Source organism: Argentina silus, assembly GCF_951799395.1.
Source record: "Argentina silus genome assembly, chromosome: 19".
Taxonomy (NCBI): Eukaryota; Metazoa; Chordata; class Actinopteri; order Argentiniformes; family Argentinidae; genus Argentina; species Argentina silus.
The window spans coordinates 17282234-17295661 of NC_139673.1; the positions used below are offsets into that span (position 1 = coordinate 17282234).

General features: G+C 42.3%; 1 pseudogene across 1 annotated transcript; it reads right to left on the reverse strand.

The window, feature by feature from the left end:
• Positions 1–201: 201 nt before the first annotated feature.
• LOC310819881 (cytochrome P450 3A27-like) lies at positions 202–10287 on the reverse strand (annotated as a pseudogene). The gene is made up of 13 exons: positions 10217–10287; positions 9978–10047; positions 9654–9691; positions 7120–7219; positions 6873–6986; positions 6304–6392; positions 6045–6193; positions 5596–5723; positions 5398–5473; positions 4975–5135; positions 1148–1384; positions 782–944; positions 202–318 (listed from the first exon to the last, which is right to left on the reverse strand). The product of its transcript is annotated as a cytochrome P450 3A27-like (transcript).
• Positions 10288–13428: the final 3141 nt, after the last annotated feature.

Here is a 13428-nt window from a genome sequence, read left to right on the forward strand (position 1 = left end):
AAAGACATAAAAAAAGAATAAAAGTCACAGTGCATTTTAGGGTCACAGTGCAATTATTAGCGCCAATTTAGTTTCAATTTAAGGCAAAAGCGAAGCCCTTTTTTTTTTTAAGCCCATTTTTGAAAGTAGCCAGTGTTGGGGCTTATCCTAGATCTATGTGTAACATAATAACTGAGAGACCTGCAGCAGGGCAGGTCCTCATCACTGGCTGTCTGCTTTGAGCTGGTTGTCGTTGGACTCCTGGCAGCGGGACAGCAGCTTGAGTTTGATGGGCCGTATGGGCATCAGAGTGTTCTGTAGGTCCATCTCAATGGGGATCTGGTGAGAGTTGACACACAGTTAAAGTATTGTAGCGAACGGCGGGGCAGAGCAGCTTGCCTTAAGCGGGCATCGAACTCGCAACCTTCCGCTTACAAACCGGCCGCGCTAGCTAAATTTTAAATTTTAGTAGGTAGCCTATACTGAGGATGATTGGCGCCGAGTACTGAAAAATGCAATCTGGGAAATTAAATGGGGAGTACATACTCATGCAGTACGCAAGTACAGAATTGTAGTATGGGGGTTCAAACCCGGGTCTCCCATGTGGAAGACACAAACGCTACTATTAAGCCAAGAGGACATCCTCAAGGTCTGAGGGCGACACTTCAGTTTACATGTCTCAGGCAGGGCTACCTCATCACGCGAGTGTGATTCCAAAATCACCTCTGCTACATATAGAAACGCAACAAAGTCATAGGTACAAAATTATATTTACAATCATTGTATCATTATTTTGTCTCACCTCTGTCTCTTTGCAGACGGTGAAGTTGAACCTCTGTAGAATCTCCACCATCGCCAGTTTCATCAATATCAGAGCGAATCGCATCCCGATACAGTTCCGTGGGCCCAACCCGAACGGCATGTAGGTGTATGGGTCGATGCTCTCCTTGTTCTCCTTACTGAACCTACACACGGAGAGTTCAGAGGAGGAGGGGTTAAAGAACATATCAATTAAATCACAGTAATATGATGGTTATACATGGTTGAAGAAACCTGTTTGTGTTTGGTCGTCGCATTTAGGTTTGTTTTATGGTTGTTTGTGGAACACTGCTCTTATCGTTGCTGTTGTGATTGATATTGTGGTTGTGGTTAAGATGTGGCCCATTACCTCTCTGGTTTGAACTCCTCTGGGTCTTCCCACACTCTGGGTCTTCCCACACATCGGGGTCACGGTGCAAGGTCCAGATGGGTAACATGACAACCATACCCTTGGGGATGGTGATGCCGCTGATCTCAACAGATTTCTTGGCGACTCTTTCAAGTCGATGGGGTACAACCTGAGAGACTCGTTGATCACGCTGTCTAGATAGTCCATCTGCATCAGAGCCTCGTACTGGATAGGAGCCTGCACAGGGATATTACACTCACATGAGCACTAGTGATTGGTCGTTCACGTAGCCGTAGCCCAGAACTAATCTGAAGAGCTCTGAAGAGCTGTTAGTTTAGCCTAATTTCATGACACCCGCATACAGAACGCCATTACTTTCAATGTACGTGTGTAATAGAGACTTGCTTTTTTGTTGTACATGAATAAACAAAAAAATCGCTAAATAATGTTATCTTGATAGTGTGGCGCCCGCCCCGTGCCTAAGCCCATGCGCGAGTGTGGAACGGTGGTAAATGGAGTGTATATCTCGCCTCGCTTTGTCTCTGCTGTTTCTGCTGTCCCTCTCTTGCCCCGTGTTGTCTTTGGCAGGACCATATATGGAGTTCCTGCGCCCCAAGTGGCCACAGCTGCAACCAGTGGAGATAATCACCGTATGCCCATACATGGAGTTCCTGCTCATCAAGGCACAGCTGAAGGGCATCAGCCGGAGCAGCAGAGACCCTACGAAAGGTAGCTACGGCGAAACACGGAGGAGTGGATGAGAGAGAGAGAGAGAGAGAGAGAGAGAGAGAGAGAGAGAGAGAGAGAGAGAGAGAGAGAGAGAGAGAGAGAGAGAGAGAGAGAGAGAGAGAGAGAGAGAGAGAGAGAGAGAGAGAGAGAGAGAGAGAGAGAGAGAGAGAGAGAGAGAGAGAGAGAGAGAGAGAGAGAGAGAGAGAGAGAGAGAGAGAGAGAGAGAGAGAGAGAGAGAGAGAGAGAGAGAGAGAGAGAGAGAGAGAGAGAGAGAGAGAGAGAGAGAGAGAGAGAGCTCTCACCAGAACCGTTGTCCTGTGTATGATCCCTGACCGTAGGAGAGCCCCCTTTGAAGCCCGACCCCGAGAGCCCGCTACGTTGCCAACCTTCGCCTGTCTGACTACCCCGCTGCCTGCCCCGACCTGGAACGTAAGAGGACCACCCACCGTGTACCGAACCCCCTGCTATCTTCCCGACGACGGATCTCCTGCGAGGCCCTTGAACGACACGACGCCTTCTCACCCCCACCCTCTCTCTATCATTTCCCTCTCCCCGCTAATCAAATAAATATTTTTGATTGTAACTCTGGTGTGGACCTCTCTGCTTACACTGTGTTTGGGTCCGTGACACGCCCGCACACCCCGACGGCCGTCACAATAGTTAGAAGAAAATACATTTAGATTCCACTGAACAATGTAAATGATAGATGTACACAAGGATCAATCAGAAGTCAAAATGCCACTAAACTGGGCTGCTTTTAGTGGATTGACTGCTTGGAATACTGAATGTGCTATAGTCTATTATTTCCTATCACAGTCGACAGACTACAAGAAAACTGTCAGGTGGTTCAAATGTGAATAACTTGGTATCCATTCCATTAACTGTGGCCGGGCAGCACCGAACAGCCCAGAGAACATTACCATGGTGCTTTTGAATATTAGGTCCCTATCTGGCAAAACCTTTATTGATCTTATCTCAGAGCGAAAGCTGCACTGTAATGTTTTTATCTGAAACCTGGCTAAACATGAATGCATGTCAGTCTATTAGAAGTAGGGAAAAAATATATTTTCGCTCCATTACTTATTTAGCCATGTCGCTGAGTAGATGAGAATTTCATGATGAATATGAATATGAATAGTACACCATCAACAGCTTCCTCCTGTGATAATGATTTAGTAACCAGCTTCAACACCAAACTAAGGGCAACTATCGACTCTGTAGCACCACTCAAACTGAAAAAGGCTGTGGCCAAATATAAAAGAATTTGCAGAAAGTCTGAGCTGACAAAAACTGCAGGTCCACCTTGATATTCTTCGAGAGCATCTTTCTGCTTTTAATAAGGCAATAAAAAAAACGCCAAGCCGGATCATTTCTCAAAATTGATAATGAATCATAACAACTCAAACAGTGCTCTTTTCAACGATTGACAGCCTTATAAATCCCGCCCACAAGACACCTGGTGATCTGCTCTCCACCTACAAATGTGAGGAATTTGCAACATACTTCTGAGATAAGAGAAACAATATTAGGTGAGGAGGATCACTCAGGCAAGACCTGAAGATGTGTTTGATGACTTGTTACCCCACCTTCCACCACATGGAAGCACTATGAACTCTTTTGCAGTGGTCATACAGAAATGCTCAGCAAAGTGGGGGTCTGTTCATCTGCACCTAAAACTACCATGGTGAAACCCCTCCTGAAGAAAAGTAGACTCGCTAAGGACTGAAGAGTAGACTCTTCAGTCCTTAGCGATTTTAGGCCAATCTCCAACCTTCCCTTTTTAAGCAAAAAAATTATAATTCTTGAAAAAAAGGTGTTCAAACTGTTAAATAATCTCCTTCTTCCCAACTGTACCTTTGACATGTTCCAATCTGGCTTTTGTGCCGATCATAGCACTGAGATAGCACTATGTTGTTAAGTTATTAACTAGGTTCTTAATGACCTTAGAATTAATTAATTAATGCTGATGCCAAAATGCTCTTTGTCCTTGTCCTGGTCAAACTGTCTGCACACTTAAAGACACTACTTACAGTAACACTAAGCACCAGGCAAAAAAACAAGGTGTTACCATTGACTCAGATCTTAATTTTGAAACCCATATCAAGAATGTGACTAAAACATATTTGTATCACTTAAAGAAGAGTAAGTAATACTATTATTATTACTAATAATAATATATCCCCCCGAAATGAACTTGCAGTGTTGGACATTAGCTGTTGTTTTTCTGCATGCGCACACGATTGGGAGAGGCAGCCACCAGAGAAAGGTCAGTCTACTCCCCTAGAACACCCCTGGCACTCACAACATGTTTATATGCAAACCGAATGTCAGGTAGGACACTGCATTTTAAAAAGCGTGTTTTCCGAACCAAAACAGCGTTCGTAAATGAAATATTTATTCATAAGGGATTTATTATAAGGGATCTTGTTCCCTGATCGCTACCGATTAAAGATAGTCATTACAACCGTTAGGAAGCTTTTATAAAGCTTGAATATTACATGGACCTTTACAGAACACAGCTGTAAAGGTGCAACCTTTCCTCTCCCAGGCTGACACTGAGAGACGAATGCATGCTTGTATTACTAGCAGCCTTGATTACTGTAACACTCTCCTGTCTGGTCGACCAAAGAAAGCTCTTGGCAAATGATACAAAATGCAGCAGCACGAGTCAGATGGAGAGCACATATCACACAAGTCTCTGCACTGATTACCTGTTAGTTTTATAATTTATTTTAAGATGATTGTATTAGTTTAGAAATCACTCTATGGTCATGCACACCACTGCATGTCAGACATGCTTTTAAGGTATATACCCTGTAGATCCCTCAGGTCCTCAGGTACTGGCCTTTTAAGTATTCTGAAGTTTCCAACAACACCTATCTACTTCCTGTTTCAAATGAATAATACTGGGCAGAAGTCTGCACAGGGATGCTACAGACACATTAGCACACTGCAAAATACTGTCACCTATCTAACCATCTGTAGGAGTCTGCAGTGCACAGGGGTTACACACTCATCAGTACCCTCTAAAACACTGTCACTATCATATTTCCTGTTCCACATGAATAGTACTATATAGGAGTCTGCAGAGGGGTTACCTTGTTGGGAAACACAGTGTCTATCTCCTCCTGCAGCTTGGTCATGATGTGAGGGTTGGTTGCCAGATTGTAGGCCAGGAAGGACAGAGAGCTACTGGTGGTCTCATAGCCAGCAAAGATGAACATCATTGCCTGGGACAAGATCTCGTGGTCACTCAATCCTATGATGATGGAGAGAGGGGGAGAATGAGAGGGAGGAGAGGGAGAGTGGGAGAAATGGGGTGGTAGGTGTGAGAAAGGGACGAAGTAGAGTATTTCCACGGTGTGTTTGTAGGTATAGGTGTTTGAGGCAGGTACTGTATGTGTGTGTTAGATGCTAGTATACAGTGTGTGTGTGTGTGTGTGTGTGTGTGTGTGTGTGTGTGTGTGTGTGTGTGTGTGTGTGTGTGTCTGTGTGTGTGTGTGTGTGTTTAAGGCAGGCACCTTTACTCTGCTCCTCTCCCTTTGAGTTGCTGTCTTTCTGCGAGTCTATCATCAGCTGCAGGAAATCTACCCGACTCTGGAAGCAGGCTTACGTCAGATCAAAATCACATGAGAACTACCAGATGCTACCAAATCTCTACAATTGTATTACACAATACTGGCTGAAGATCGTATATTTGATCAGTTATAGTTACATACCTTCCTGGTGCAAGCCACGCGATTGGACTTGATCTTCTGAAAGACAGCGTAGAAGAAATCTGTGACCGAGGCAGGGAATAGGGATACCTCCATGTTTGCCATAACAGGACCCATGAAGGGGAAGAATGCTGGACGGACAGGAAATGCCACGGTTACAAACAGGAACAGGAAATACCATGATACGTGACTCCAATCCTATTCAATGCACAGCCCTGTCCAGAAACAACTGCTAGGCTCTATCCCTAGACACTTCTGTATCCAATCCACTCAGATCTCCAAGTGTCCAGCATTTAGGAACTAGAGGTTGGTTCTGGACACGGCCCATGTGTTTGTCAAATGAGTAGAGCGCAAACCATTGGCAGTGTGGTTTATGTCAGTCTAATCAATGAAATCAATAGCTTCATTTATTAAGCACAAAATGACTGAAAGCTATATGGGGGCAGTTGTACCGACTGTGAGGAACAGTGGGCTGAAGATGTCAAACTTGAGCATTTTCTTGATGTTGGTCACAAAGGGGTCGGAGGGGTTGTGGAGGGAGTCGATGTCGACACTGAATGAAGTACTGACGACCACATCCATACTGTATGGTCCAAAGAACCTGGAACACAACCACACAATCTCTGACCACCAGAACCACAACCACAAAATTAAAGGGGGAGTTCACTGAAATTACAAATTCACCTTATCGTCTCGGAGATAAATACTCACTCCTTTAGTTCAATGGGCTCATCGTTATCAGCCGTCTTCTTCAGATTGCTGACCAAGTTACCAGAGTGCTGCTTCATGATCCTGAGCATCTGAGTTGGGAAGGATACATGGAAAGATATCATGATTGATACGTGGATTAATATGTGCAAAACATATATTAATATCATGTTTGAAACAGGAATTATTTTAATGTTTATATAGCCTGAGAATATACATTCATACAGGATACATTATGTATATAGTCAAAGAATAAGTGACTCCAAAGATGAACTATTATTCTATACTCTGTCATCTGACCACTGAACTTATCGAAGATAAGATCAAATATACTTTATTGTCCCGGATGAAAATTTGTCTTGGATTAATTAATTAAAGTTGCTGCTTCACACAACAACAAACAACAATGAATACACACTATACACATAGTACAAATCACACACACACTCTCACACACTCTCACACACACACACACACACACACACACACACGCGTCAGAGTTGTTAGTCATTCATTTATTTGTGTTGTATAAAGGAATGAATGAAAGAAGGAGAGGAGAGATGGGACTGTACCTCTTTGATCCGCCCACTGGTGAAGGAGGGAGACAGGACACTGCGGATCCGTCTCCATGCATCATCCTCAGCGATAAACACGGCGTCATACAGAGGCCCGTTGAGATAGATATTCTAGAAAAATTATTATTATTATATACTGCAAGATTAACCTAATATTAATAATGCTATAATAACAATGATATTATCTATTTAAGGAGCCCTTATGTTTTTTTCCCCATACAACAACTTCAATTTAGCGTATTACCCTCCTGTTAGTGAAAAGGGAGTAGCATTCCTTGATGAGGATGGTTTTGATCATGGCTGTGTCCATGATACACAGGATGGGCTGACGGCCATCATAGATCCTACAGACCAGCAAAAACAAAGATAGTTAGATATACACTCACAGAGCACTTTATGAGGAACACTATACTAATACTGGGTAGGGCCTCCCTTTGCTCTCAAAACAGCCTCAATTCTTCGTGGCATTGATTCCACAAGATGTTGGAAACATTCCTTTGAGATTCTGGTCCATGATGACATGATTGCATCACTCAATTCCTGCAGATTTTTCAGGTTCACTTTCAAGATGTGAATCTCCCGTTCTACCACATCCCAAAGGTGTTCTATTGGATTCAGATCCTGGGAAGGCCACTGAAGAACACTGAACTCATTGTCATGTTCATGAAACCAGTTTAAGACAACTTTTGCTTTGTGACATGGTGCATTATCATGCTGGAAGTAGCCATTAGAAGATGGGTCAATTGTGGCCATGAAGGGATGCACATGGTCAGCAACAATACTCAAATAGGCTGTGGCATTCAAGCGGATATATACCGTAGATAGAGACAGACAGACCCATCACAGATCCTGCACTCTTAGAAAAAAAAGTGCTACCTAGAACCAAAAAGGGTTCTTCTTCTACTCTCCCTTTGAAGAAACCTTTTGGGTTCCATGTAGAACCCTTTTCCACAGAAGGTTATACAGTACCGTGCGAAAGTAATGGGACAGTGAAGCATTTTTTCTTCTTTTTGGAGTTGAAATGAGAACGTAGAGATTCTCATCTTTTATTTGATGTTATTTGTGTACATATTGGTTTATCATTCAGAAATTACAACATTTTTATGCATAATCCCCCTATTTCAGGCTACACTAAAGTGATGGGACAATTGGCTTGACAGGTGTGTTCGTCAGGTGTGTTCCATCACATAATTTGTGCAGTCTGCTATTGGTGTCTTGTCAACATGAGGACCAAAGAGATGTTATTGAAAGTCAGGGAAGCCATTATGATGCTGAAATATCAGAAAAAAATGAAACATAGCCAAAACCTTAAACCTACCAAAATCAACAGTTTGGAACTTCATTAAAAGGAAAGAAAGCACTGGTGAGCTAAGAAATCGCAAATGGCAAGGAAGACTTCCAGTGGATAACCAAAAAATGCTCACCATAATTAAAACAAAAAACAAAAAAAAACTGCCCCATAGATTAGGAACACTCTCCAGGAGGTAGGCGTCAATGAGTCAGAGACTACCATCCGCAGAAGACTTCACCAGCAGAACTACAGAGGCTACACTGCAAGGTGCAAACCACTACTTAGCCACAAAAACAGGCTGGCCAGGTTACGGTTTGCTAAAAAGTATCTAAAAGAGCCTGCAGAGTTCTGGAAAAACATGTACCAGAGTGATGGCAAGTGTAAAGTGTGGAGAAAAAAAGGAACTGCCCAATATCCACAGCATCCCACATCATCTGTGAAATATGGGGGAGGGGGTGTTATGGCTTGGGCATGTATGGCTTCCACTGTAACTGGCTCACTTGTCTCCTTTGATGAAGATGAATTCAGAAGTGTTCAGAAACATCTTGTCAGTCCAAGTACAACTTAATTGCTTAATTGCTCCAAACTCATTGGACGGCATTTCACCATACAGCAGGACAATGACCCAAAACATACTGCCATAGCAACTAGGAAATTATTCAGGGCCAAAAAGTGAATCCTATAGAATCCTATAGAACATGCATTTAATTTGCTGAAGAGGAGGGCAAAACATCCTAAAAAAACAAACAACAATCGCTGCAATATAGGTCTGGCAGAGCATTACCAGAGAAGATACCCAGCGTCTGGTCGGGTCAATGGGTCACAGACTTTTGCACTTTTGCATACAAATACATGTTTAGTATTTGGGGACCAAATACTAAACATGAGTGCTTAATTTGGACATTTGCATAATGCAAAAGAAGAAAAAATGCTTGTCCCATTACTTACGCAGGGCACTGCAAATGGAACCCATAAGAGTTATTCAACCAAAGAATCCTTTTAGAACCCTTTTTTTCTTTATTTTTTTAATTACATTTTTGCCCTTTCAATGACATGGAGGGAAGACACAATCACTTCCGATTTGAATTCTGACATGTCGTGGCTCCTCTTTATTCATGCAGTTTGAGACGTGCTCAGAGGCAATATAGGAGCCTCAACCAATGAGAATCCAGGATGTTGTCAAACATTGGCAACGCACAAGTTGTGTTTGGGACCATACTACAGAATACTTAAAAGCTTAAAACTTAAATCGCTCAATAACAGATTCAAATTATTAATGTGGAAGCATGAAATTGTTGCTTGGGCAGTGTACTTGCATCAAGACAGATCATTTGTCTTGGTGTATGAGACCATTTCGTCGGTTGGATCGTCTGTGTTTGTGAAAATCGCACAGTGTCCGCCTGGTTTAAGAGTGTATACTGTAGACACTGAGAGATATATATATCCATCATAGTTAACAATAACCAGGATCAGTTTAGCAGACTCACCCCCACAGTTTCCCATATTTCTGGAAGCTCTCTGTGTCAAAATTGGAACAAAAAAACAAAACAAAAAAATAGCCAGTTCATAAATGCTTGTCATAAACCTGAATTGTGGCTTAGTCTATGATGGCCCTTTTCCACTACAGACCGGCTCCCACTCCTCTCTTTTCGTTTTCGTTCAAAAGCTTTATTGCCCATTTTTCTGGGTAAAACAATTCATATTCAGCTCCCATGGCTTTCACCACAACAACACACATCATGGATGAGTCTACAATGTTGTTGTTTATGGGCTTAATCTCTACAAACCTTCTTATATCCCATTATCGTCCCGAGGAAAGGGATGGGTTTAGGACCAGGAATGCCTAGTTTTTTGAATATTCCATATGGCCAGTATCCATACCTGGTCGGAACAAATATAAATCAACAATCTGACTTGAAACAAAAGCAAAACGATCAAGTCATAGGTATCATTGAAACTGTTAGATAACTGTAATTATCAATACTATCATTTGTATGTATTATCACAACTAACTAACTAACAAATAATATTTTTTATTAAAACTTCTTACACTACGATCAGAGTGATGAGTAAGGCAAGGAGAGTTCATGTTTCGGTGGAGAAGTACGGAAGGTAACCCATCTTTACAGGTTCAATCGCTTCTTCTGAGTAACCCCGGACACGTCTGCTGAAGTGATTATTTTATCCCGTCATGACACCTGTGTTTCAGATCATGAAACACAGGCGAAAGAGTATGTGAGAGGTGAAGTTGAAGCCATGGCTAGTGAATGATTGAAAGGGGATCCCTGCGCAGAGGGCAAAACTCAGTGATGTTATTGTCGGCCTTTATCTTAACATCCTGCTAATAGTTGCTGCCTGTTTGATCCCTATCGGGTTTTAATAGTTTGCAGACCCATTGATTCAAGAAGGACTATGGGGCAAATATTTTTGGGCAAATATTTTCTTTCGAGTAATACTGAATTTTACATATTTGAACTCCTCTAAAAATGTGTTATGTTCTTTACATGTATGCACTTGTTTTATATCATTGGCTCCTAAAAACAGAATTTCAAAATACTAGTTCAAAACAACATCACATATTACAGTAATGAAGCAACTGATTAACATGAATACAGTGCTCTTCATAAGTATTGGAAAGAGGAAGCATTTTCTGTTCTTTTAGCTCTACACTTGGATTTGAAATCAAACAATTATTATGGGGTCAAAGTAGAGATTCTCAACTTTAATTCAATGGGTTTTTAAAAAAACATTTGTAAACATACTCCCACTATTTCAGGGCTTCAAAAGTATCATATAATGTCCAAATAAAGTATTAATGTTTCGTATTAGGTCAACAATCTGCCTGAAGTCTGCGACCCCACCAGGCACTATCCACTATCCACTATCCACTATCCACTATCCACTCATCTTTAGAAAATCATTGACATTTCCACATGGTATTGTGTCATAGAGTAGCCTCCCTACAGCAATATTATCTTGACATTGGGATCCTTTGTCCAAACCATATTTCAGGGTGTATGTTTGGTTGCAGGGGCCCAGGCTGTGCTCTCTGACTGCTCCAACTGTAGTAGACCCTGCAGTGAGGAAGAGGTCAACATGCTGCAGTACCGTCAGCCAATCACACACAAGAACCAACAGATCGCCAAGACCTCTATTGCACCATGCACGCACGCACACACACACACACACACACACACACACACACACACACACACACACACACACACACACACACAAACACAGTCTCAACAGCCCCTTCCTTCACTCTCACTCTCTCTCTCTGTAGGTGGGTCAGGTTGCGTATTCAGCCTCTAAGGGGGGTATTGTTGGGATGACTCTACCAATCGCCCGAGACCTGGCACCCATGGACATTCGTGTGGTCACCATCGCACTCAGTCAGTAAACACACACACATACATACGCACTCTTTCACACACTCCCCCCCCACCCCCTTCCTCTCCATATCAGACAACCTCTCTCTCCCTCTCCTTAGGTCTGTTCTCCACTCCTCTCCTGGCGGGTTTACCTGAGAAGGTGCGTTCATTCCTAGCCCGCCAAGTGCTCTTCCCCTCGCGCCTGGGAGACCCTGCAGAGTTTGCCCACCTGGTGACATCACTGGCTGAGAACCCCATGATCAATGGAGAGGTCATCAAACTGGATGGAGCTATCCGCATGCTGCCCTGAGAGAGAGTGAGTGAGTGTGTGTGTGTGTGTGTGTGTGTGTGTGTGTGTGTGTGTGTGTGTGTGTGTGTGTGTGTGTGTGTGTGTGTGTGTCTGTGTGTGATCCAAGGTATACCACTGTGACAGCTCCGATGTGTGTGTTCATGTCTGGTACTCCAAGCTCTGCTGTACTGTACGCTCCATGCAGTTTTGTTTTGTTTTGTAAACTGATCCAGTAATAAACTTCTAATGAGTTTGAGTCTCTCCTCCTCTGTGTCTGTGTAAAGTGAGGTCAGTAGGAGCTAATAGGACAAATGAAACAAGAATGAGCCTTATGAGGCAAGTGTACCTTCATTTGTCCTATTAGAAGTGAATAGAACGCCTGGACACAGGAAATGCTAAATGCTAAAGCTCTCATAACATCACACCTGCATCAGTGTGTGGCTTTATGTACATGTCATCCACAACATTTGAGTGAAGGGAAAGGGACACATTTCTTTTGGAATGGAAAGGAGTCGAGGTACAGTATCTTGGTATACACACGTTTGCTCCAGTTTTGTACCCATTGACTCTGACCCTGTTTGTGTAAGAGGCTAGGGCTGACCCATTCTGATTCAAGATGTTTGTGTAAAAAAGGTATTTTTTGCATATATTGTCCACTAAAAAGCAGATGATGGTACAAGTGTAAGGGACCAAGTGCTCCAACCTCAGTCTAGCCTGAAGATCATTCCATATCTGAGGAGCACAGCAGCTAAAAAGTTCTTCTCAATTCTGTAATCACTTGTAGCACATTAAATAGTAACAAGCTGCAAGTTTGATCGCCAATAAGTCGCCATAAAAGCAATGATGTGAGGTAAAATGGGAGTTTTAAAAGAACTGCTTTATATACAGATGAAATCCAATGATAAGCCCTTCTCAACGTCAAAGAATCCCAACCCACAGACAGATACAAAAGACAATGGTGGGTACAGAAAACATGCCTACAAATGAACTGCAGAGCAGAGTGATAAATCGGGTCTAGTGGTTTAAGAATTGAGGCTGTCGTGTGATTTTAAATTGTGTCACCATAATCACGGACAGGGAGGAGCGTTGCCAAGACAATCTTCCTCCTATTATCAAAGGTGAAGCAAGACATTTCTTTACAAAACAAGTACAAGTCTAACTCGCAAACTGTTGATCACTTTTTCAACATGTATTTTAAAAGTGTATCATCTATCTAAATGCCCAGGTACTTATAATGGGGAACTTGTTCAGTTTGGGTTCTTTTCAGGGTACAAATATGTTGATCATTGTAATCAATATTATGGCATATAGAGAAAAACATAACAGACCTCATGCATACCTCTTCAAATTAAGGTTTACCCAGATTGTTTCTAATCTAACCCATGTGCATACATGTGCCATGTTTTTTCTTCCTCAACTTGTAAATGTAAAAAACACAAACACCACCACTTTGTCTTTTTGTGGTGTTAGGAATACAGACCTCACAGATAAAAATGTTTTGATAAAGGTCATAAACCGAAACATCGACACAATAAATAAGCAGAGGTAACAATCGTGTGTGCAAGAGTATTCATTTTTTACATACCTTTTCTTCCTAAA